We start from the raw sequence: 21328 nt of genomic DNA on the forward strand, positions 1-21328 counted from the left end.
CCTGTGACAGGGTGAGCTCCTGTTGCTTGGTCCCCGCTCCTGCCAACCTAGCAGTTCGAAAGCACATCAAAATGCAAGTAGATAAATAGGAACCGCTATGGCGGGAAGGTAAATGGTGTTTCCATGTGCTGCTCTGGTTTGCCAGAAGCGGCTTTGTCATGCTGGCCACATGACCTGGAAGCTATACGCTGGCTCTCTCGGCCAATAATGCGAGATGAGCGCGCAACCCCAGAGTCGGTCACGACTGGACCTAATGGTCAGGGGTCCCTTTACCTTAGGTATTTATAATATGTTGGAATACAAATGCTAAGATTATGTCCCTTCTCCCTTTCCTTTCTTGAGTTATCAGTTAACATTAAAAAAGCTTTTTTTCTTTAATACAAATTAATAAAAAATAGCAGAACAAATGTAAGATTAACAAGTCCCTGTTTTCCAGCTTTGATGATGATGATAATAATTTCCAGACCACAGACCTTTCTCAACCAGCAATGAGCTCTGTGTAAGCATTGTTATCTTCTTCAATGGGGTTGTCCCATTACAGATCATCTTTTTTATTTTTTAAGTAACTAATACATCTCAGATTTTGAATAAAATTGCTGTACTAGATTATCTCACATGTCAAAGTCACTGGTGTGAATAAAAATTTCCTATGCCTTATAATTTTCAAGTTATAAGGAGGATGAAAATACACATGCATGATGCAACATGGAATGATTTGAGTTGTGCAACTCAAACTGGGTGTATTAGACACTCCCCCCAAAAAGCAATGTGGACTAAAGTCTCTTTGCCCTGCACTCTTCATTCCTCTGCATGTTCTGGGACAGGGGTCGGCAAGGTTTTACCTTGCCTGGGCCGGTTCACTCTAGCCGAGATCCCTCCGTGGGGCAGATTGTGCATGCGCTCCGCGATTTCTGGCACCTGCGTCAGCACAGATGCAATTTTTGGCGTCTGCACATGCACAGACGTTATTTCTGGCGCTGTGGAAGCGAGTCCCTGTGCTGCATTGCATCAGCTTAGTGCAGCACGCGGGGACTCACCGAGTGGGCGTCTCTGTTCGGGGGCGGCTCGTGAGCCAGTTAAATGACCCCCATGGGCCGCTTGTGGCCCACGGGCCTTAGGTTGCCTACCCCTGTTCTGGGAGACCAGGGAGGAGGGGAGCAGATTGCAGCAGATTCTTCAGCAGCCTGCTTCATCTCTGTCTCCTCCTCTCCCACCTCTGAGTCTGCACTGCCCACTGCCACAGCCTCTTCTTGCTCCCTAAACCCCGTTGCCTCTTCAGCTTCCAACACATTCTCCTCCCAGTCTGCTCCCTGGCAGGCTTCTGGGAACCGGCTTCCTCCCCACTTTGTCAGTAGATAAACAGAACAAAGGGGAAGGACTCTTCTTACCAGTTAGAACTTTAATGATCACAGCAAGGGAACAAAGAATCCATTTCCCAGGAATGAAGGTGCTCCCAATTAAGGGTTCCACCCACTTCCTCCCTAGACATCCACGCCACTACCACGTCTTGTAACCTGTGCTGTTCTTCTTGACCTTGGGCTGAGTGGATGAACACTTTCCAGAGACAGTGAGCCCGTTAACTCTCTCTTTCCTAGGTCTCCTCCTCCTAGCTGTTCCCCATCCTGTACTTCCCAGCGTCTTCCCTCTGAATGATGTCCCTCTGCAAACCACTGTTCCAAATCTATACTGTCCTCCTGCTCCTGGGAAGATTCAGGATCCTGATCAGAATCAATGGGAGGGGGAGGCTCCCACAATTCCTCCTTAGTGCAGCCCTCCTCAGCACAATCCCTGACACTCCCTCTTCTCCCTCTGACCACTCATCATCGTCCCACCACAACCCCCTGACTCTGAGCCTGCTTCTCTTGGCCCCCTCTGCCTTCAGCTGGTCCATGATACTACAACTGCCATCATCCTGGACACTGGTCCTGCAGAGTGGGTCTGATGGGAGTTGGAGTCCAAAATCTACTGAATGTCATTATGTTGGCTACTCCTGCTGTACAGCAACAGAAGGCTGATATGGAAGGAGATGGTCTTGCTTTTTGAGTTAATAGTCCCAGCATTCAAGGGCAATAGGATAGAGTGAGTTGTTAGCTTGGCTGGAATAGAGTCTGCTTATAATTTCCTGTAGCTCTTCTCCTCCAAGAGTTCTACATGCAATTTTTAAACAAACATTATCACCATCTATCACTGTTTCTCACTATTTCTAGCCTGTCATCTTTGGACAACAATTTTATCCCAATTTACAATATGTTGAACTTTCATTTCCTAGGTACTAAAACTGCAGAGGATAGAAGACATTTTTTAAAAAATAAAAATTCAAAGCCAAGATTAAGCCCAAGGATTTATCCCTTGGTTTTTATACTGGGAAGGTGAAGAATAGTAAACAAAAATGTGGAGGGGGGGGGGGAATACCTGTAAACAAAGCCGGCTTCCTTTCTGTGGCTACCTCATATATGCTTCTTTCAGCATGTTCATAAACTTAAACTGTCTTCCATTGTATATTAAAGCCACAATCTCGTGTACGGTTCTCTGTGAGGTTGCTGCCTAAGGGTACAATATCCTAAAGGATCCCCAAGAAGGAGAAATAATGACCTAATTAGGTAAGATTTTACACTGAGGAAGACAGGCTGCCAAATGCTAATCAATTCCAAGTTAGGATGGATGGATTTCTGGTTTAGTGTCCATTTCAAATGAGTTCATTCATAAATCTGTTCCATCCCACTCCCCCCCCCCTCTCTCTTTCTCTCTCTCTCTCTGTGTGATGTGCGCTGTGCGCGCACATTATTTTAAATGTATCCCCCCACCACAAAATAGGTATATAAATAGGATGTAGGACAGCTCAGTTGGTAGACCACAAGAATCTTAATGTCAGGGCTGTAGGTTTGAACCCAACAAGATCCTTGCATTGCAGGGGGTAGATTAGATCAGTGTTTCCCAACCTTGTGCCTCCAGCTGTTTTTGGACTACAACTCCCATCATCCCTAGCTAGCAAGACCAGTGGTCAGGAATGATGGGAATTGTAATCCAAAAACAGCTGGAGGCACAAGGTTGGGAAACACTGGATTAGATGACCCTCATAGTCCCTTCCAACAAAAAAAAATCCATGAACCTATATTTTCTCTGTGAATTTCCTTCTAAAATAGGCATTTTGGTACTTTTTTGGGGTGCTTTTGGTACTTCTCCCCTAGTACTTTACTACTTTTTTTTTTTTAGCTGAGAAGGGGGTAGGGGATGGGAGAAGTCTGAAGGCAAACCAAATCACTGCATTTCAGTCTACAGGAAGGTGCAAATCTGGTCAGCTTCCTTTAAAATGTAAAATCCAGCACCCCCGATAGCCATCAGGGTTAGTTACCATGGTTAGTATAACATCAGAAGAGGCAGGCTCAATCAATGATGCCCAGACCAAAATCTGCTGCTCTAGGCTTTGGTTAAATTCACTGGAAATGTTTGGACTCTAGCAAGTAAGCCAGCGTTCTCAGGCTGCTATTACACTTTACCAGAATCACACATTTCCCACCAGATTCCTCCTGCAATTGAAACCAAATTGTGTCCTCCCTTAAAGAGGTCACACATTGCGGTGAGACCTGGCTCCTTGTGTTGTGGGTGGGAAGGATTGGACAGCCACAACACCCTATTGGTAGGTCCCTTGATGCTGGGTTCAATCAGGCCAAAGGGACGCGAACTAAACTGATCAAGGGACCTATATATGCCCATGCACGTGACCCAGAGCTTCCTCTTTTGGTGCGTGCATCGGAACACCCACCCACCTCTCCCTACTTTTAGGGCTTGTTGCGCTTGACCTTGCTATGCCTTCGTGTGTCATCTGTCATTGGGCAGGGGCACGGCAGGAATTTTCCCCACTTGGCTGATCGGCTGTTGCCATTTGGGTTTCACCTGCTGCGTAGCAAATCGTTACAACTTGTAAGGTTGTGGATAGGCTCTGCTTCAGGTGATAGGGATGGGGGAACGCTCTTGTCATTCCTTTGTGAAGGGTATTCCATTAAAGGAATCCAGGGTCTCAATGGTTTGGTCAACCCTGTGAGGGGTTGTGCCCATGCCTGAGCCCAGGGGGGCATCTAGGTGGCGGACATAGTATGTCCCCGGCTTTCTGCCTATCCGGGTGTTCACCCTAGGCTGACCTAGGCTGGAACCCTGGGTCAGCGCTAACTGCATGGCAGGCAGCTAGTCGAACCAGAGCCTATGCAACCACTCACTTGCTATAATCAATGAAGTTGTGCCCTAAATTTTGCCAAAAACAAAACAAAACAAAAATTATGAGTCTTGTGTGAATTCATTTAAGGGGGAGGTTTCAAGGTCTGAACACGCAAGAGTTTCTGCTCCGGGATTTCTGCATGATTTCAATGGAAGCAAAACTTAAAGCACATTCACAGCACATTTTTCCAACAAAGAATAATAGGAACTGTAGTTTGCTAAGGGTGCTAGGAATTACAGTTCTGTGATGGGTAAATTACAGTTCCCATGTGGGTTTGGTTTTTGTGTGGGTGCTTTAAATTTATAGTATACTCTCTAGAGAGCCTAGGAAAGGGTGATTACAACCCTGGTATGGTTTCCAATTTGTCTGTGAACAGAATTTGAGGTGTTTAGGATCTGATTATTTTAAATACTACTTTCACCTTCATTAACCTGCCCGTCATTTTGGGACATCTTCAGAGACCCTGCTCTGCATTCTATCCCTGAAATTAGATGCATCTGACAGGGACATAAGACAGGGCCTTTTTGGGTGTTGGCACCAAACTTATTTCCAAGGCAAGTTAGATTGGTGTCTTCTGCAATGTCTTTGAGGTGGACAGCTAAGCTGTTTTGGTTCCACCAAGTTTTTATGTATTTAAATCTTGCACCCATTTTGTGCTGGTTTTTTAACCGTAACATTTTAAATTGTTGCAAAGCACTTGGTGCTTCTTACAGGCTGAAATACGGTCTATACATGTTCCCATAAATAAATATTATGTGGTCATCCATAGTCAAGTAAGAAAATGGAAAGTGAGATTAAATCATCCCTTTGTGGCAGCCCCAAAAGTTCAGGAAATGAGAGCAAAATGAGCACAAATGGAATGCCATAATGAGGCATATTCAAGCCAAAAATAAAATAAAATAATCAAGAGCATGCTGGAAAATCCTGAGACTGAGAAAGGAAGCAGGAATATATTATATAGTCAATGAATATGTTTTAAGATGGATTTCTTCTTGGGATGTAAATGCATTTAACATGAACCCCACACACACTGAACACACACTCCTTGTGACCTCTTGAATGGTAGCTCTGCCTTATGAGCCAAAAAACAAAAACAAAAAAAGGTTTAATACCAAAAGGAAACTTCTGGGGACCTTTTTTTTAAAATGGAGAACAGCAGGAGGAAAGCTTTCTAAGAGGTGTTGCAAATGTTAAAAGGCTTATACCAACAAAGGGTTATTGGCTGTAAGTCAGGACATATTAGAATGCTGAAGAGCAGCAAAGAGTTTGGGAAGCTGGTGGAATATTAGGCTACACAAGGGATCTGCTGGATATGATTTTTGGGGGGTTTTGTGTTTTGCTCCTGATTGTGTTTTTTATTTTTATTTTTAATGGGTGCATCATAATTGTTTCTGCGTTTGCTTTTTATTTCCAAGCTACTTTAAGTCTTCATTGTGGGGGGGAAGCAGGGTATATATTTTAAATATAATAAGGCTCTTACACATCTTGGAATCAGAGCCCATCTTGTGAGGGCCCAGAAGTAGCTGTGAGGACCGGGACATTTTCAGGGAAACCAAAATGCTTGTTTACAAAGCTATTGGACTACCAACCTTACTGTCTGCTTGTGAAACATGGACCACTTAAAAACACCATCTCCATCTCCTCGAAAGATTCCATCAACGGTGTCTCCAAAAACTTTTACACATCACTTGGGAAGACAGGCAAACTAATGCCAGTGTACTGGAAGAAGCAAAGATCACCAGTGTCAAAGCAATGATTCTTCAATATCAACTTCGTTGGGCTGGCCATGTTGTGCGGATGCCTGATTATCGTATTCCAAAGCAACTACTCTATTCTGAACTTAAAAATGGAAAGTGTAATGCTAGTGGTCAACAAAAGAGGTTCAAAGACTCTCTCAAGGCAAATCTTTAAAAATGTAGTATAAACACCAGCAATTGGGAAACAGTTGCCTGTGAGTGCTCCAATTGGATAACAGCCTTTACCAAAGGTGTCATAGGCTTTGAAGACACTCAAACTCAGGATGAAAGGGAGAAATGTGCTAAGAGAAACACTTGGCAAATCCACAGCGTGATCAACTCCCACTCAGAAACCAATGTCCCCACTGAGGAAGGACGGGTGGATCCAGAATTGGCCTCCACAATCTCTTATGGACTCGCTGTTAAAAACGTGTTTATGGAAGACAATCTTACTTGGCTACGAGTGATCACCAAAGAAGAAGTTGCTGAACCACAGTTGCCGCCATTCCTGGCCATTGGCCATGCTGTCCAACAACATCCCCAAAAGTGACCTGTTGCCCACATCTGGAACCTTGTCTCCCTACCCAGGAAAAAAGCCATTTGGGTGAGGATAATTTGTAAAAGCATTTGGGAAAAGACTCAGGCAGTTCCTCTCTCTCCACTGAGAGCTACAGCAGCTATAAAAAAAGGTGGGGAAATCCCTTTCCCAACACAGTGTTTTTACTGTGTGTGTAGGTGTTTTTAAGGTCTTTGGGATTTAATGTTACCCACATTTTCATGTAGGCCCTTAACTGTAAAAATCTGCCATTTAACCAGCGTTGAAAATGAACGAGAATCCAAAACAGTCCAGGCATTAATTTCTCAAAATGAGTTATAGCTTTCCCTAATACTGCTGAATATGATGAATGCAGCATCAAATGAAGATTGTTGCTACTTGCCACAGTTATTTCCTGTCATGAGTCCAGTTAGGTATGATTACAGTAAATTAATCCGTGTGTGTGTGTGTGTGTGTGTGTGTGTGTGTATACAAGCAGTTTTTCACCCAGGTTCTTCAACACTATATTAAATTACAATAAATAACAACTCCATGTGGGAATATTTTTCTATTTTAACCTTAATCAGTAAAGTCCACTGTGAGGATGGTACACTTAGAACCCAAGATCGATGTCATACATTACCCTTTATATACTGCTGACACACGAAGATACACGTCAAATATGTGTGAATATAAAAGAGGTCTAGCTTGTTTTTATAACAGATTCGGTGTACTCTACCGGCTTAGTCACTATTCTGTGTCCAATTTATCCTCTAAATGTCTGATACCCTGTTTTATAACAACAGCAGCAACAGCAGTAGTAGTAGTAATAATACATTTCTATAAGCAAGACGGCTGAGGGATGCGGGTGGCGCTGTGGTCTAAACCACAGAGCCTAGGGCTTGCCAATTGGAAGGTTGGTGGTTCAAATCCCCACAATGGGGTGAGCTCCCGTCGTTCGGTCCCAGCTCCTGCCAACCTAGCAGTTCGAAAGCACATCAAAGTGCAAGTAGATCAATAGGTACCGCTCCGGCGGGAAGATAAATGGTGTTTCCGTGCACTGCTCTGGTTCGCCAGAAGTGGCTTAGTCTTGCTGGCCACATGATCCGGAAGCTGTATGCCCCCTCCCTTGGCCAGTAAAGCGAGATGAGCGCTGCAACCCCTGAGTTTTTCGTGACTGGACTTAACTGTTAGGGGTCCTTTACCTTTACCCTGATACTACCCTTCATTCAAAGATCACAGGGTGGTTTGCAATATAAAAACACAAAAATACATACCATAGAAACAAACAGAAACAACACAAACACACACACACACACACACACACACACACACACCAGTCTAAAAGGCCATAGATTGTTTATTTTAGCCAAATACCTTTTCTTAAAGTTTTTATTTATACTTTTCAAGTTTATATATTTCATTAGTTTTAAAAATCAATTTAACATTCAAAATTTGACTTCCTTTCCTCTCTTTCTGTGGTTCCTTAATTTTTAAAAAAACATTTTTTGCATAACCAAATTCATTTATTTTGCTCATTTAATTATCTACTTTAAATATATACTCTTATGAAACTGCAGGTTATTACAATAATCCTTCTAATGTCTTTATCTGTTTTCAATTCATCTGTAAATATTCAATAAACCATTTCCATTCTTTTATAAAAAGTTTGCTTTCTTGATTTCTTATTCTTCTGGTAAGTTTCGCCATTTCTGCATATTCCATAAGTTTTTGCATCCATTCTTCCTTTACTGCGACTTCTGCTTCTTTCCACTCTTGGGCATGTAGCATTCTGGCTGCAGTAGTCGCATACATAGATAAATTTCTATACAATTTAGGTAGTTCTGTCCCTATAATTCCCAAAAGAAAAGCTTCTGGTTTTTTTGGTTTTGTTAAAAATAAAATAAAAGTTATTTTGAACACCCTTTTCAATTCATTGTATATCATTTCTCATAGAGACAAACAGAAACAATACCACATACACACACCAGTTTAAAAGGCCATAGATTGTTTAATTAGCCAAAGACCTGCGAGAAGAGGAATGTCTTTGCCTGGGTTTTAAATATATGTAATGAAGGTGCCAGGCAAGCCTCTCTGGGGAGAGTATCCAATGAGACACAGCCACATCCCAACAGACTTTGAGGGGGCTGAAGACACCTCAGCCCTATAGTAAAGGTTAAGTCCAGTCCAAGGCGACTATGGGGTTGTGGAGCTCATCTCGCTTTCAGGGCGAGGGAGCTGGTGTTTGTCCACAGACAGATTTCTGGGTCATGTGGCCAGCAAGACTAAACCACTTCTGGCACAACGGGACACCGTGACGGAAATCAAAGCGCATGGAAATACTGTTTACCTTCCCACTGCAGCGGTGCCAATTTTGCACTGTCATGTTTTCAAACTGGGCAGGAGCTGGGACAGAGCAACGGGAGCTCACCCGTCACAGGGATTCGAACCACCAACCTTCCAATCGGCAAGCCCAAAAGGCTCAGTGGTTTAGACCACAGCACCACCTGCGTCCCTTGCAAGCCCTATAGAGATAGCACTTGTGGCATGTAGGAATCAGCTTCAAAACAAACCAGCACAACCCGTGTTTCCTAACAGTTTTCAGCACCCATAAGAAACCATAGTTCACAGGATTCTTTAGAAGGAAGCCATGATGGTTATAATGGTATCTGAGTGAGTGCTTTAAATGCATGCTGTGGAAGTGATTTCAAACAGAGGACTGTAAAATAAGGACATACGGCCACCCTAATGGGGCAGTTTTGTTTTGTTTTTAAAGAATGAAGCGAATATTACAAAAGTTCAGTTGCACAAAACCATCTCCCTCCAGGAAGGAACTGCGTCCAGCCACTTTATGGAGCCCTGTCTGGTACTTGTGTGAAGTCTGGCCTGTAACCAGACTTCCTTTCTGCGGGAGAAAGCGCTTAGGTATTGAACGATATCTAAGTGGAAAGCATTGCCTGCAGGCTCTCTGTGTGAAAGCAATTCCACTGAACACAGTTGTAAGGCGCACATTTGCCCCGAGTCAAGTAGCAATGCAGCACTGGGGCTCAACCCCACCTAGCCGACCGCAGGGAGCCCATGGAGCGAAGTCAATAGAATCTGTCTGCCTGCATTACACCCCTGATTGCACATGGCATTGGCAGAATACAGAAGAATGTTCAATTTCACATTTCAGGGCCAGAGACATCAGCCAAGTGCATTGGACACAGAGAGTTACATAACTGTCTGGAGCCGGAGTCTGCAGGTAGCTTGTTAGGCAGAAGCAGTCCACCGTGAGAATTCTTGAGCGTTTCCGTTTAACATTACAGTTGCAAGGGCTGTTGTCAGTCTTGTTTCTGGAGAAACTTCTCCCCATATGTCAACATCACTGATCTTTCTAAATTTGTTCAGTTGGATCAATATTATATCAAGGGCTGTTTTGTTTCCCTATATAAATTTGGAAGAAAGGGAGGGAAAGACTGGGGAAGCGTCCCATGGTATCCTTCCCTTTGTGTTGGGCGGTTGCCAATGCCCAGTCTCTGGGTTCTTGGGGGAAACCTCTGAATATCATTTTGCTGAGAAGTAAAACTTTGGCATTTGGTTTATAAGCACCGCTCTGGTGCCTTGGAAAATTCTTCAGTTCTATCTCTAAAGGGAAGCAAGATAGATAGAAACATGTTCTGTGAGTCTAAAATGGAACTCTAGAGCCTCACTGGAGACCTCTTGGAATCCTGAAACCCACCTATTTCATTGAAAGAAAAATAAGCTAGCCTCAATGAGCACTGGTGTTTGTTCCTCTGGAGAGCTTCTAGAGATGACTTGTTTGAAAAGTGGGGTGGGGGAGAAGGTCTGCCCTCTCTTCTTCCTTTTCAGTCTCCTTGTATCACTAGACGAGGGATGTTGGAGAATTCTAACAAAAACAGAAACAAGATAAGAATTTTCCTGTCTTAGCTAATTCATCCCATGTGCAGATTAGAAGTCAAATCTTGAAATTTTTATCAATGTTCTCTGTAGCTGTTTCTGCTATCAGTCCACAAACGATGCATAACTATCTATGCCCACCCCAATTTGCATTCCCCCCCCTTTTGCACTGAAATGAACGGGGTGTGGAATAACATAGTGACAATGCAGTTTACGTAATTGCTTAGGTAAATTACTTAAATTATGTAATTTTGCCACAGAGGACAATGAGATATATGGCATAGTTTGTTGGGCAGGAGGTGAACTGCAGTGGAATGGAAACAGTGTCGCATGGTATACTATTCGAATTCTAATTCTTATTATTTAAATTACAATACCGCCCTATACCCGCAGGTCTCAGTGTGGTTCACAAGATAAAAACACAAAATAAAAAGACAAAATACATAAACAACAACAACACCCAACAACACGCCCACCCCACCCCCAAAACACATTTTAAAAACATAACAGAATGGAAAACTATGCTTTCTTGCACCCATCAGAATGGTGGCAAAGCTGGGCTAGTATGGGTACACTTCCACCAGTCCCACTGCGCCATCCCACTGTGTGGCAGTAATGGCATTGCTTGTACATCAAGTGTGCAGCAATGTCTCTGGATTCAGGCATAAGGGTGCTGGATAAGTTTGATCATCGATCCTAACCTGACCTGCGACTTTACTGACTTTACTGACACAACAACCAATACGTTCAGGCCACGAAATGATATTATATGAGTGCCATGGCACAGGCAGAGACGCTGGTTGTGAACTGACCTCTACACCAGCAAGTGATATGTAAAGAGCAATATGTAGTTTGTTGTTGTTGTTTAGTTGTTTAGTTGTTTAGTCGTGTCCGACTCTTCGTGACCCCATGGACCATAGCACACCAGACACTCCTGTCTTCCACTGCCTCCCGCAGTTTGGTCAAACTCATGTTCGTAGCTTCAAGAACACTGTCCAACCATCTCGTCCTCTGTCGTCATCTTCTCCTAGTGCCCTCCATCTTTCCCAACATCAGGGTCTTTTCCAGGGAGTCTTCTCTTCTCATGAGGTGGCCAAAGTATTGGAGCCTCAGCTTCACGATCTGTCCTTCCAGTGAGCACTCGGGGCTGATTTCCTTCAGAATGAATAGGATTCAAAAGCATCAATTCTTCGACGATCAGCCTTCTTTATGGTCCAGCTCTCACTTCCATACATCACTACTGGGAAAACCATAGCTTTAATTATACGGACCTTTGTAGGCAAGGTGATGTCTCTGCTTTTTAAGATGCTGTCTAGGTTTGTCATTGCTTTTCTCCCAAGAAGCAGGCGTCTTTTAATTTCGTGACTGCTGTCATCATCTGCAGTGATCAAGAAGCCCAAGAAAGTAACATCTCTCACTGCCTCCATTTCTTCCCCTTCTATTTGCCAGGAGGTGGTGGGACCAGTGGTCATGATAAAATTTGCTTCTGCTTCCCCTATGACCTCCAAAACCCCACCACCTATCCCTGGCTGAATATATGCAAGTCTTCCAGAAAGTTAGCAATCTCAGTAATTATCCTGCAGCAACTGTAAATTTGTATATAGAGCAGCACCCTGTAGATTTGTTTTAAGCACTTTTTAATGCAATTCATTGGCCAGAGGTGAATTCTGTAGCCCCTCCTACCCATCTGTGTCTGTCGTTTAATAAATCTGCCCAGTTACATAACAGCAAAATGGAGGTAGGAATAGAAAAGGGGAAGGGGAATCTAATGGTGCGTGCAATCTGGAACTGTTTAATTATCTGAACCCAAGATTTCAGACAAAGCTCAGTTTACAGTTTATTGCCGCATAAACAAAAGAAATAATCTGAAAATGCAAGATGTAAACCGGATGATCTGCTCATTCATGTACAGTATTTCATGTTGTATAAAAAGTGGGTAGGCACAGTCAGTGGGCATGACCAACTTAAGTCTGGATGTGAGGGACAAGAGCTACAGACAGCCCCCTCCCATCTTGAACATGAGCTCCTCGCCTAGTGAGAGTGGGAGAGGGGAGGGGGATAGTTCCAGTGGGGATTCAGGAAGTAGAAACATGAGCTCTAGTAGGATAGCGGAGCCCAGGCACCGCCTGGAAACGGAAAGGGGAAGCAAAGAGACCGTGGGGAAAAGACCGATCCCAGCCACCCCGGAATTGCGTAAAAAGCGCAGAGGGAGGAGATTCAGTATGCCAAGATTACTTTGCTGGAGGAAAACACGGGAATCGCCATTCGGAGGTTCTGCGCCCGACTGATTAACATGTACCGACAACCTGTATATAGCACTGATTTAGCACTGTAAATAGATCGCACCAATAAAAGGATAAAATGCAGACCTGTGAGGCGTCGTTACTCTAGAGTAGCCACTCCGGACCCTGTGACACTATCAATTTCAATGTGTCTACTCTGAGTAGGATGCAACCCTCTGCCTTTGTCAATCAGCTTCACTTTAGAATGTGGGATACAATTTTGTTTCATACTGTCAAAGTCGAGGGCTATCATCTAGCAAAGAGTTAGGTGCACTTCAGTCCATTGAAAACATTTGGATTAAATGTGCCTAATCCTCTCTTGGAATGTGGCCAATATTTTTCATTCATTTCCCTTGGATTTATTTTGTGACAAGCTCTTGGCAAAACAGACCTTTGAACCACGAATCTCCTGGCACACGCGTAACAGCACAAAGAAGCGAAAACCCATTTAACTCAGTGAAGCTTTCTGCCAAGTAAGCGTGCATAAGATTGCAGCTCTAACTGCTATGCTATACCGGCTTTTAATTTCTATTTTTTTTAGGGGGGCAATACCACTTTAATTGGGATGTGCTGATTGCCGGAGAATTGATGCTTTTGAATTATGGTGCTGGAGGCGACTCTTGAGAGTCCCATGGACTGCAAGAAGATCAATCCTATCCATTCTGAAGGATATCAGCCCTGAGTTCTCACTGGAAGGACAGATCCTGAAGCTGAAGCTCCAATACTTTGGCCACCTCATGAGAAGAGAAGAATCCTTGGAAAAGACCCTGATGTTGGGAAAGATTGAGGGCACAAGGAGAAGGGGACGACAAAGGATGAGATGGTTGGAAAGTGTTATCGAAGCTACTAACATGAGTTTGACCAAACTGTGGGAGGCAGTGGAAGACAGGAGTGCCTGGCATGCTCTGGTCCATGGGGTCACGAAGAGTCGGATGCAACTAAATGACTAAACAACAACAACAACATTATCCTGATTGGCAGTTGAATCCTATCCATGTGGCAGGCATCCTTTCTATGGGCACACCAATATTATTACAATGTGCTTCCTGCTTCAAAGTCAAAAAGAAAGTGACTTTTAAGTTAATAAAATCTGTATACTGATTAATTGCCGGGACCTCTAAGCAGTTTGTATAAAACATAAAATGGATGTCATATCGATCATTTTAAGTCACATGCTGACCCCCCCCCAAGCAATTCCAAATATGTATAAATTCATAAAATAAAAATATACATGATTGCCTATCAAAAAGTATGCCAGCTTTACATACTGAGTAATCTTACCTAAATAAATAAGTGCTTAGAAGGCACTGGAAACAATACAATGAAGCTACCTGCCTAATATCAATGGACAGGGAGTTCCAGAGTTTAGATAAGGTAAAGGTAAAAGACCCCTGGATGGTTAAGTCAAAGGCGACTATGGGTTTGCGGTGCTCATCTCACTTTCAGGCCGAGGGAGCCAGCGTTTGTCCACAGACAGCTTTCCAGGTCATGTGTTCAGCATGACTAAACCGCTTCTGGAGCTACGGGACACTGAAGGAAACCAGATCGCACAGAAACACGGTTTACCTTCCTACCACAGTGGTAACTATTTATCTACTCACTCTGTTGTGTTTTTGTACTGCTAGGTTGGTGGGAGCTGGGACAGAGCAATGTGAGCTCACCCCGTTGCAAGGATTCGAACCGCCAACCTTCTGATCGGCAAGCCCAAGAGGCTCAGTGGTTTACACCACAGCGCCACCCACACCCCTAGAGTTTAGGTACTGCCACATTGAAAGATTGGTTCCTTGCAAGTACAGAATGGACTCCTGGTGGTACTTTCAAAAGTGTCTGTTTCAAAGATGAGATTGGCTGAGTGAGTATACAGGGAGTAATGTGATCTTTTAAGTCCCAGGCTGTTAAGGGCTTTGTGTATTAATAGCAACACATTGCTTTTGACTGAGCAACAGATTAGTAGTACAGCTTTAAACACCCAAGGACACACATTGAGGACTTGAAGCCCGACATGCAGGGCAGTCTCGAGCAGGTCGGGCGCCCTGGCGCTGAGGGGCGGAAATCGCTCCGGCGCCCCCGCCCTCGCAGGGCACGGCATGGTTTCCACGCGGCTTCGTCTCGCAGCGCCCCGCCTACCAGCCCGGCGCCCCTGGCACACCGCTCCACCGGGATTCTACATAGAGCCGGCCCTGGACTCATGTATACATGAAATGTTTGAAGTAAAGTTAGGTTAGATACTTACATACACAGAGAGAATTGTTTTCCCCAACGCTCATCTCCAATAGAACCAACCAGGGCGAGATCTCCCACTGCAGTGACAAAAAGATTGTCAAGTTGATTGGCTAATGGCCCCATCATGTCACACACCGAAAAAAAAAACAGCATTGGGAGAGGAAAACAAACAATAGGCCTCAAAAGAAAAATTAATAAATCATTGTAGTTAAACGTTCTTTCCTAATACTTGTTCAAATGAAAGATGGCACCCTCTCTGTTTTCTCTCAGCGTGATCGCTCCAAAGCAGATGTCCACTGCCCCAAATGAACCTACACGAACCATGCTGTGTCTGTTGATTGCACCATCAGTCTACTTCTGTTTTTAGACCAACGATGCCAAATAACAAATTCATCATCTGATCTCACACACTCATCTTGGCTATCAAATGGAGATACCAGAGTGTGGTTTTAAATTCATTTTCTGAAAGAGGTATACCATTTCCAGATCAAAGTATACAGCTGCAGCTTTGAACTCTTTCTCGTTCTCTCGCTCTGCTCAGTCACATCTGCTCATAGATAAAAGGTATCGATTCATGGTGAAACTGAGGGTGCATTTTTACACTGGGGGGTTGAGGAAGAAGCATCCTAAACTCCTGAAAATGATAGTGCTAGAATTTTTAAAAAGTGGACACTAATCTGAAAAACTAGATGCTCTGTACATCTCTGGAATCCAGTAAACAATTCTAGCCAGATTCAATTCAAAATGCAGGATTAACCTTTGAAGCCCTATATGGGCCCGGGGACTTGAAGAAACATCTTTGCCCATACAGAATATAATAATAATAATAATAATAATAATAATAATAATAATAATAATAATTTATTATTTATACCCCGCCCATCTGGCTTGGTTTCCCCAGCCACTCTGGGCGGCTTCCAACAGAAAAATGAAATATAATAATCTATTATACATTAAAAGCTTCCCTAAACAGGGTTGCCTTCAGATGTCTTATAAAAATCTGGTAGCTGGTTTCCTTTTTGACATCTGATGGGAGGGCGTTCCACAGGGCGGGCGCCACCACTGAGAAGGCCCTCTGCCTGGTTCCCTGCAACTTGGCTTCTCGTAATGAGGTAACCGCCAGAAGGCCCTCGGTACTGGACCTCAGTGTCTGGGCAGAACAATGGGGGTGGAGACACTACTTGAACCCTAATTTGTCTTCCATGATTCTTCTCTGGGTGTCTCTGCCAAATAAGGTGTTGTAGATGACTACTAAGAAGAGACTCTTTTCAGAATGTGAAATATTTGGTGCATGAGTTGTGGCTTTTGGGACGCCAAATGACAATCTTTTCAATCTTCAAGGCATTTTAAGAATGTGATCTCGCTGCTTTTTTACATCTTTTGCACTGCTGTTCCTCTAGCATTGGTTTTGTTCCGGTTTTAGACTGTGTTTGGGCTATCATGTGTATGCATTTTACATCATATGGTTTTTATGGAGAAAAATCGTAGGCATGGAAAGGCAGCACACACAAAATAAGCAGTGAGTATGGGGAGGAACATGCGCCATTCACAATCATGCTCGTGCCTTGATTTTTGAAATGTTTGCTGTCTCAGAATGAGCCAGGAAAATTGGCTTCCCTGGGGACTAAGGGGTGGAGATAAGATGAAACCCGGAAGACTTTACCAACGCTGCTTTCTTGGCAATGCCACTCTCGTGGCCAAACAATGAAAATAGAGACTGTTCTATGAAGGTCATGGAAGAGTGGTGGGATAAGGTGATGAATCTGTCTAGCATTTCTCTTTGCTTAATGTACAGAGTTGGGCTAGATCAGTCTCCCCCATTCTGGTGCCCTCTAGCTGTTGTTGGACTCCAAATCCCATCATGTTCCATTCAGCATGGTCTCTGATGATGAGGAGAGCTGTAGTCCAGAAACATCTAGAAGGCACAACTTTGGAGGAGGCTGGCCTAGATTAGATTGTCCATAATTTGTTGGACCAGGTAAATACATCCAGTAGCCTCCCATGCAATGTGCTTTTCTCCTAATGATCTACAATGCATGCCATTTTAAATGTCACCTCAGACTACGGAGTCCTTTATTCTTTATGTCAAGGTTGCACACTGTAGCTAGGACTACTTCCGCAGACAATATTTGCTTTCCAGACTCCTAGCCATTATAAATATTAATGAAGCGTGTTTAGAAACCATTTTGATTAGCAATTTCATTAGCTTTGAATAGACACACAGAAAACCCTTACTGTCAACATTAAATTTAAGTTTATCTTGCAAGCTATCATAGTTACAAAATAACATGAAGTCTTTAATTAAAAAAAGGCAACGCGTTAAATGAAAACGAAAATATTGGTTATTTCTAACTCTTTGACCTATTTGTTTCACTGCAACAAAGCACGGCTAATTGGGTTACATGATATTGTTTGCTTCCAAAGCACACTAAATTCACCAGATTTAATACTAATAAGAAGAGTGTAGAGTGTAAATGATCAACATGGAGAGACTAAAATGGCTGCTTCCTTGAGGGCTCAAAGAATGGAGCACCTCTGTATTTATTTGTGCAGTCAAAGCCAGATTTGGAGAATTTATTAAGGTCATCTGGAATTGACTAAGACAGGTTTCCTCAACCTCGGCCCTCCAGATGTTTTGAGACTACAATTTGCATCATCCCTGACCACTGGTCCTGCTAGCTAGGGATCATGGGAGTTGTAGGCCAAAAACATCTGGTGGGCCGAGGTTGAGGAAGCCTGGAGTAAGGCATCAAATTAAGGCTTTTAAAACAAAAATGTGATTTGATTTCTTTGAAAGTAAAAAGACATGTGTGTGTGTGTGCGCGCGCGCACACACGCACACACACACACACACACACACACATGACCAGTTGACTGATACCTGTTAAGCAGTCTTTCCAGCTTCCTGCTTTTACAAGACAGCCAATCCAAAGATGCCCTGGGGCTTTCTGAAACCTCAGACACCCAGGAAGGCTGAAGAATGCAGACAATTTGTAGAAGATGATTTGCAGAATGGCAGAAAGGACACTCACCTTCACTTTCAAAGTAGTCAAGGGGTTTTGTAAGAGCAACATAAACCTTGCAGTCTACCCATTAGATTTTCATTGAAATTTCCTCTCCCTCTTCATATTTTCCGAATCCTTTTTGTTTTCTCAGTAATTGTTGGAGAATGGCAAGACAAACATAGAAAGGATTTATTTATTTTTACAAAGGACTGTTGGAGATAGATACAGGGAAATGAGATACATCACTATGATTCCTACTGAGTCCACTTCTAAATAATAATAGAATCATAGAATCATAGTTGGAAGAGACCACAAGGGCAATCCAGTCCAACCCCCTGCCAAGCAGGACACACCATCAAAGCATTCTTGACATATGCCTGTCAAGCCTCTGCTTAAAGACCTCCAAAGAAGGAGACTCCACCACACTCCTTGGTAGCAAATTCCACTGCTGAACAGCTCTTACTGTCAGGAAGTTCTTCCTAATGTTTAGGTGGAATGTTGGACACTAGTTGTGGGGAAAGTGGGGGGTGTTTGTGGAATCATATCAACGCACACTGCCCCAGTGCATCCTGAAACTCACCATGGTGTGGCGTAGGGTTTCCCAAACTTGGATCTCCAGCTTTTTGGACTACAATTCCCATTTTCCAGCAGCATAGGAAGGGGGTAGGGACAGTCCGCCCCGGGTTCCATCCCTGAGGGGGGTGACATCACTGCAGGCGGCACTCCGCATTGGGACGCTCGAGCGAGCTATGTCCCACGCCCCCGTGGGCGATGTGCCACACACCCCACTCCAGGTGCCAAAGCCCCTAGCTCCGCCACAGACACCATCCCTGACCACTGGTCCTGCTAGCTAGGGATGATGGGAATTGTAGTCCAAAAACTGCTGGAGACCCAAGTTTGCAAAACCCTGGTGTAGAGGATGGGGTCTTAAGGTGGACTGGGAAGACCTTCGTTTGTCTGTGATGGACTTTGAGGCCAATTACTATTTCTTAGTCTAACCATCCCCATTTCTTGTTGTGAGCATAAAGTGAGATGAATAATAACGTACAGAGTTTCATTTTGGGATCCAAAAAGCGGACAAGAGTAGAGATGGTGCACATACATACAGGCACACACACACACACACACACACACACACACACACACACAAAAACCCTGTTCCAGTATGGTCAATTTAACACACTCTTTTGTATTTCCCTCTGCTTCTCTGCTTAACCCAGCACGTTGACATCTCTTTAAAACCTGTGATTTTCTGAATATTTAAAACAAAGCCATGCATACTTTCCCATCAGTTTAAAAACACTGCACTATGCCAAATACACATTGAATTTCAATTAAAACAGCATGCGCTTTCCAATAGCTGCCTTTGATTTCATGCTTTTGTGGGTCTAATGCCTTTGCCTACTGCAGCTTAATTAGAGAGTGCACAATGTTCTAACAATGAAAGACAAAAAGAGGTTGACATTAGCTAGCTTTTTATCACATTTGTTCCTTTCCCCCCTCCCCACAACATGCCACACTGTTAACTGAAAATAAATGATTGAAATACAATTGGCCGGTTGCTGAAAAGGTGAACTAAGAATCTGTAATTGGCCTGGGAATGAAGACCAGGGGCAAGTACAGATTAAACCATGGCTACTTCTTAGGAAAATAAGAGTTGCCATCTTTGCAAAGTTAAATATAGTGGAAGTAGGGAAGGATAACCATGGCTCAGAGATAAAGTGGATGCCTCATGTGCATAAGGTCATAGGTTCAAGTCCCTCAGTGGCTTTTTTTAAAAAATAAATAAAGGTTTCCAATTAGTAGAACCAGTTAGGGTTGCCAGACTCAATAGAGGACAGGACTTCTGTGCCTTTAATTGCCCTGCTCTCTTTTGAGTCTGGAAACCTTAAAGAGAAACCAGCAGACGCTTTGCTTGGAAATTAAACAAAGGGTCTGCTGGTTTCTCTTTAAGGTTTCCAGACTCAAAAGAGAGCAGGGCAATTAAAGGCACAGAAGTCCTGTCCTCTATTGAGTCTGGCAACCCTAGAACCAGTAATGGACTCAACCTGAGTATTTGAAAAGCTGATGTCAGCTGGAGTAGAAATACCTAGGCTCAAAACTATAACTAGCACTGACTTAATATCCTTTCTCCAAGCCACTATTAATAAGATCAAGCTCTGAAGCTACAAATGTTATCATCACCCTGTGCAAGTTCAAAATATTAAAACAGGTTTGACTCATCTGAATTCAAATCTTCCTCAGCAGCCATCATTACTAGTGACAATTCAATGTGCATTGCATTTGCATCTGGGGATGGAAGAAGAAGAAGAAGAAGAAGAAGAAGAAGAAGAAGAAGAAGAAGAAGAAGAAGAAGAAGAAGAAGAAGAAGAAGAAGAAGAAGAGGAGGAGGAGGAGGAGGAATAATTCTGGGCTGCATCAATAGGAGTATAGCATCTAGATCAAGGGAAGTAATAGTACCACTGTATTCTGCTCTGGTCAGACATCACCTGGAGTACTGTGTCCAGTTCTGGGCACCACAGTTCAAGAAGGATACTGACGAGCTGGAACGTGTCCAGAAGAGGGCAACCAAAATGGTCAAAGGCCTGGAAATGATGCCTTATGAGGAACGGCTTAGGGAGCTGCGCATGTTTAGCCTGGAGAAGAGAAGGTTAAGGGGTGATATGATAGCCATGTTCAAATATATAAAAGGATGTCATATAGAGGAAGGTGAAAGGTTGTTTTCTGCTGCTCCAGAGAAGCGGACACGGAGCAATGGATTCAAACTACAAGAAAGAAGATTCCACCTAAACATTAGGAAGAACTTCCTGAACGTAAGAGCTGTTTGACAGTGGAATTTGCTGCCAAGGAGTGTGGTGGAGTCTCCTTTGGAGGTCTTTAAGCAGAGGCTTGACAGGCATATGTCAAGAATGCTTTGATGGTGTTTCCTGCTTGGCAGGGGGTTGGACTGGATGGCCCTCGTGGTCTCTTCCAACTATGATTCCAACTTAGATTCTATGATTCTAAGAAGAAATCTATTTCAGTAAACAATCTCTGGAAATGCATAATTGCTTACCTTCAATATGACAGTGAGCATTTCAGCCCTGAGTTCTTTTCTAGAGGAATGAGATCTTCTCTCTCTCTCTCTCTCTCTCTCTCTCTCTCTCTCTCTCTCTCTCATCAAGTGATGAGAAGAGTCCTGACCAAAGGCCCCTCTAGTCAGCATTCTTCTCCAGAAGCTATAAGAATAAACGACTGTGGAAAAGCCACAAGCAGGGCATCAGGGCAACCACATTTGGAGACCAACCACGTACGGAGTGCAGCTGGCTGGGGCATACAGTGGAACCTCGGTTTATGAACACCTCGGTTTATGAATTTTCGGTTTATGAACGCCGCGGACCCATCTGGAACGGATTAATTCATTTTCCATTACTTTCAATGGGAAAGTTCGCTTC

Source organism: Zootoca vivipara, chromosome 1, assembly GCF_965207765.1.
Source record: "Zootoca vivipara chromosome 1, rZooViv2.hap1.1, whole genome shotgun sequence".
Lineage (NCBI taxonomy): Eukaryota > Metazoa > Chordata > Lepidosauria > Squamata > Lacertidae > Zootoca > Zootoca vivipara.